This window comes from Neolamprologus multifasciatus, chromosome 2, assembly GCF_963576455.1.
Source record: "Neolamprologus multifasciatus chromosome 2, fNeoMul1.2, whole genome shotgun sequence".
NCBI lineage: Eukaryota > Metazoa > Chordata > Actinopteri > Cichliformes > Cichlidae > Neolamprologus > Neolamprologus multifasciatus.
Genome location: NC_140440.1, coordinates 11,984,765 through 11,990,764, shown reverse-complemented (window position 1 = coordinate 11,990,764; position 6,000 = coordinate 11,984,765).

Here is a 6,000-nt window from a genome sequence, read left to right as displayed (position 1 = left end):
CTTCTCTAAATAGTCGAAGCTCTTTGGCTGTGCGAGCTGCAGCCAGCGTTTCATCTGTCAGCGTGTCTGTCTGGAGGGATGACAGACGGACAAGTATTGCGTGCAGATGGAGGGTGTGAAGGCGCAGTGTCTCTCTGCTCTCTGACTCACCCGAAGAGAAAGATGATGACAGAAAACACTGCTGAAAGGATGGGGCATTGCTAAAGAGTGGAAATGGCTACAGGGCAGGATGTGAGAACAAAGTCAGTTCAGCTCCATCGCTTAGTTTATGAGTTGTGAAAGAGCTCGCTGCTTACACTTTTTAGTATCTGCAAGCAACATTTTTAAAATTCTGTTGAGCACTAGTCACAGACGCCCATTAACAGCGCCCAGCCTTTAAGCCAGCTTTCTTGTTCCTCACAAGCAAAAGATTGAAACAATGAGAGGTGAAGCTTTTGCACTTGCAGCCAAATCTCAAATCGCAAAAATATGTGAAATATATGATTTGGTGGATTCAGAGAAGTCTCAAACCTTAACTTTAGTGGTGAGAATGATGACCTGCAGATTCAGGGTTTCATCTTCTGTGGGTCCATCACCAAACCCAAATCATTTCCATATTACATGCAGCCATATAAGCCATTTTTAATGTTATTAATCTTCTGCTGTTTATTATAATGACACTAGCTTGAAACTAGCTCATGCTTTAAATATAAAAAGTACTACAGTTTGTACTCCAAAAACAGGAGATTTTACAACGTTGATTTAAGTTCAGGTCATGAATTTATCTACAAATTACTTATCAAACAAAAAACATTTAAATATATTTTCTTGGAGAGAGTTACAAATGAATGGACATTAAAATAAAAGAGAAAGAAAATATTTTGAACTCCTCGTCTTGACCCAGAACTGATTAGATGATGTGTACACACTATTTCCTAACTTCTTGGATTCATTAAAGAGTGAGCGGGGTGTTCGGTGTGATAGGATGGAAACAGGGGAGAAGGGTTAAGAAAAAAAAACAGTGCAGGGAATGAAAATACCTCACAGGAATTTGCTGTTGTTAATATTTGCAATAATCAGCAGTTACCCATGTCTATATGACCTTAACCAGGGGATTCCAAATCCTGGATCCCTGACAGATCCATGACAGCTGTGAAAAATGTATGTACATAATGTGAGATAAGAGAATTATCAACATTTAAAGAGTATGTTTCTTATCTGGGAGATTAACATTTTCCTGGTTTTGTCTGTGTGGGCTTCTCTTTTTTTTTAGTTTTTGTAGTTTGATTGACTTGAAGAGCTGGGGAGAAGAACCTGGGAGGACAGACAAGGGAGAAAAGATTAAGCGAAATGAGGAGGAGAAGGATGACACAGAGCGGAGTTGCTGATAGATGTGCTGAGCTCACTGGTGTTCTCTGATGAGAGGAGATGAGATCAGTGAAGAGTGTGGAAGTGTGAGAGGAAAGAAATGTGCAACAGGAAGGAAGATGAAAATGTCACAGAGGCCAGATACAACCTGTCCCATTTATCACACGTATCCCATCTGCCCTCGCTCTGATTTGTCACTTCGTGAGCATTTCACTGCTCATTCACAAAAAAATTTTAAGACTTAAGACTATCTTTAAAAAATATTCAGTGCACGTTTTTCGATGGTTGGCCTACTTTACCCTATTTATGTGTGTGTATGTGTAGAGTAGCCCTGCAGGTTTTTGAACAATGGCGCAGTTGTATTTGTGCCTCTGTTCACCACAGCGGTGGATTCTAAGTCAGTAATGAAGATGCGATTGAAGTGCAGGCTTTCAGCAGACCTTTCAACTCAAGGGTTAAAAAGTATTGCATTGACTGTTTTCAGTAAGTGAAAAAGTGCTCTATCCAGTCGTTAAGTGATGACGTGACGAATCCTACTTCCGGGCCTAAAGTAGTCTGCGTTTAATATGGCTTTTGTGTTGTTAACATGTTTAATGTTTTGTATTTTCTTCTATCTAATCTCAAAAAGCTCCTAAAACAGTCAATGATCACTGTTGACCTCCCTCGGCTTTTATTACCGCTAATCATTTATTTAAGCTCAGTTTTTAAAACCTTAGGATGTAACTACAGCCCAGCCCATGCAGCAGTATATGAATGACTAACCTCGTATTGTGGATGGATTATCTCAGTTGTTCTCCTGGCTGAAGTTTGGTCCTTTTACAGCATCCTGCCATGCGATTACATCTATTCCTGACCACCGAGAACACTCACGTTAACTTTTATCGAGTGGAAAAAAAGTTAGCTTGTTTATATTATGCTAACATAGCTGTGTCGCTAGCGGTCACGTAGCACATCATTATATACCAGCTAGCCAAACTTCAGTAACCCTACAAACGTCACTGCTGTTTAGTTTTCTGTCTTCATTTATGTTGGAAGTAATAACAGAGCTGTACATTTTAATTTGTTTCCAAAACCCCGCAGTCAGGACATGCTATATTGTATTTAGATATAAGCTAGCGAGCTAACTTCCTGCTAACTTCTAACTCCGTTAAATGTCATAAATTCCGTTTTCATGGATGCCTGGATGTTAAACTCAATTGTTACACCTGGTAGAGCAGAACGCTGATCGTTTTATTACAGATGAAAGACTTTAGACAGTTTTTCAACTCTCAGTAATGCCATAGTGATCGTTTGATATATGGACCTGCAGCGGAGTTTAGGCCCAGACACGGCTAGTGACGTCAGACTTAACGACCGGATTGAGTCGGGATCACTTGACTGCCTTGGAAATGGACAAAGATCACATTTTTTTGCCTTGAGAATTTTTACTTTTCTTTTTATGAACTGCACATTCCCTCTCAGATGTGCTTAGGCAAAGTCTAATCTGGGCTTCTTGTTCTTGAGTGTAACCAGTGGATCTTGCGGTAACCCTCTGTTTTTACATTCATGAAACCGTCTCTACATTTTTAGATGTCGTGAAGGTGTTTTTCTTAACCTTGGAAATCATTTTACATCACCCACTTTAATTCTTTTGGTGTTATTAAGCTACACTACATTAGTCTTTTTTAAGAATTTACCAGATTGTATATTTGGCCATTCCAGAAGTTTTTCTCTCCCAATGATATGATCGTTTTGATTTTTCAGCCTAATGGTGGCCTGACCTCATATTGAGATTTCCAGTGAACAGCTACAAATATGCAATTTCAACACTTGGAAATAACAAAATAACAGGCCTCACCTTGCGATGAACGTCAGTCATCTGTTCAATTACTTTTGAAAACAGAGGATTATATGTAAAATTGACTGCAATTGCCACACTTAAAGCACTTGGATTAATGATGAAAATCCCCAGTTCAGTAACATCTTGACTGTCTCGGCTATCTGAAGACTCAAAATTGTTTTTGCTCAAAAACTTATGGATCTTGCTCTGTGTGGCTTCACACAGGGATATTTTTCCATTTCAGAGGTCACGAACGAGTTCAGTCTTAATGCTTTTTACATACATGGCTCACAAGCTGTAAATCCTATTATGATGTGTTTAATATTAAAAAGAAAGCATTTGAACATGGTAGGCCTTTTGCTTTCACTAGTAGAGCTAAACTGGTGAAGATTTTATTAGAAGTGCTTTACATAAAAAGAAAAAATGAGAGAAAAAGTTCAATTTAAATGTTTTTCTTGATTCTTCAGGTAACATTACTCGCTGAATGGAGGAAGGAAGGGAATAGTAACACAACCATGTAAATAGCTTGTCTTTATTCTGGTTTTTCCAAGTCCAGTTTTCTAATGGACTGCTTACCTCATGATCACTATGAGCACACTGTAATATCTAAGCCACAGTCATGGCTGAAGCCAATGTCTACATCTTGACATAAACCTCTGCATGTTTGAACCTTCTTACCTTGTGGTTTTGTTGGATCCTTTGTATTCTGGTGGAGGTTTCTGGTATGTGGTTGGATGGTTAAAAGGGTGTTAACCCAGGGAGGAGATTCCTGGGTATTTGAGTCAACAACAGCTGTGGTTGGTGATGAAGAGAAGCTGTCCAAAGAGCTTTTTACCGTCAGCTGCCTTTTTAGTGTGAAAGGAGTGCTCAGGTGAATGGAGTCAGTGACCATGAAGGGCTATCGCTCTCTCTCACATACTTACACACACACACCTGGGGGGAAAAAACACATGGACAAAATCTCCTCATAAAAACCTGAAAAAATACCTACACATCTGCACACTCACCTGGACGAGAGTAATGGTAAAGTTCATATGCAACATGTGTACACAGCGTCTTATAGGAGTTTGCACACACATGCACAAACACAAAAGCATAGATATATGCAGTCATTGCACACACACATGCATACACTCACAGATGGAAACAACGCAGACACCTGGCTAGCATTGAAGCGCTGTTCTGTTTGCATACCTCTCCCTCCCTAATCATCCTCCACACAGCCACAAAGCCACCAATAAAACTAAGAAAACAAAAACACAATAAGAGGGCAACAGGCGGCTTCAATCCTTCTTCCACCCATCCCTCCCTTCCTCTATTCCTCCCTTTTCTCTGTCTCTCTGTACTGAATGTTTACCTTCCCCTGTGAAAAGAGAGGGATGTGGACAGGCAGGGTGAGAAAAGAAAGAAATCTGGCCGAGGGGAAGGGAGCCAAGGTCTTTAAAGTCTGCCACAGAGCCGTGACAAAAGCCTCCTAATCTCAGTGTTGTCTTTCGGCCCCTTTTTCTGCCTTCACATCCTGCCAAGTTTGTGTCTGCATGTGTGTTCATGGAGAGTAAAAAGGGAAGAAACTAACAGTTAGGGCACTAGCGTGCATGTGTGTGTATTTTTAAAAGAGCAGTCAAATGGCAAAGCAAGATAGTGTGTGCTGGTGTGAAAATATGTGTGTCTGAGTCTGTGTTTGTGTGTACGACAGGAAAGGAATCTTTCCATAGTTGTGCTGACATCACTTAAACATACATAGAGCAGTTGAAGGAGGCCCCTTTCCAAAGGCAACAGCCGACTTCACATGTGGGATGCCTGCATGTATGTGTATGTTGAAGAATACATGAGTGGACTCGGTCACCAGTCCTCACCTGTTTCTCGCTCCCTCATAAGCCCCCCATTCAGCTCTCTTCCGCCAAAATGCCACAGGAGTTCCTGTGGGTGTGTGTTTGTATGTGCAACAGTCCTCAGTCTCATCCTCTTTAACCTCTACAAAAGAAGCAGTTGTGAATAGATGTATGTGCATGTGAGTGTGTATATGTGTGTGTGCTTACTTGAATTACTCATGTTTTGGGGGCATAAAACCATCTATACAGTCACACTGAAGGGGCTAATATCCCTTTATAACATATATCATTAGTGTAAGGCAGGTCGTGGTTTGGGTATGTCCTGAGGAAATGCACATAAGTCAGTTTAATGGCGTCTAAACTGATGGAAGCACGATTGCATTCGTGTGTGTTTGCATGGTTGTGGGAGTATTTGTGTGCAAGTGACCTCTTGAGCGTCCCTTCCTCATCCTGCAGATCCCTATCTGTGGCAGCTGTGGTCCACAGACCTTCACACTCAGCAAAGGAATGCATAGTGGAGCCATCAAGCTATATAAGAGGCAGCGGTGGACTATAGCCCCATCTAAAGGCAGATCAATTTAACGTCAAGTCCACTGTTTACTGAATGAAATTCAGCTCTGCAGGTTGTTGGAAGAAATCTTTGCATTCAGCTATGTTGATTATTCATCAACCTGCTCCACGTGCTATGCAGTGAACTTCAGTATAGAACAAATGACTCACACCATTATTTTCTGACTTTTTCAACTTGATTTGTCAAGCTAGGCAGTAGCATTGCTAAAATGGTGACTGTGAATCAAAAAAGATGCCGTATACATGAAAACAGATTAGATTAGTTTTTCAAATCAAAAAAGTGAAGATGTAAAATGTATCTGCCTTAAACCCTCGATACTTTAGTACCTAAAGGCCTTAAAAAATAGGACATAGATTTGTGGCTTACTACCCTAATTCTTTTCTCTAATATTGACATTGCTGATACTTTCTCATTCCCTATAATAATATCCA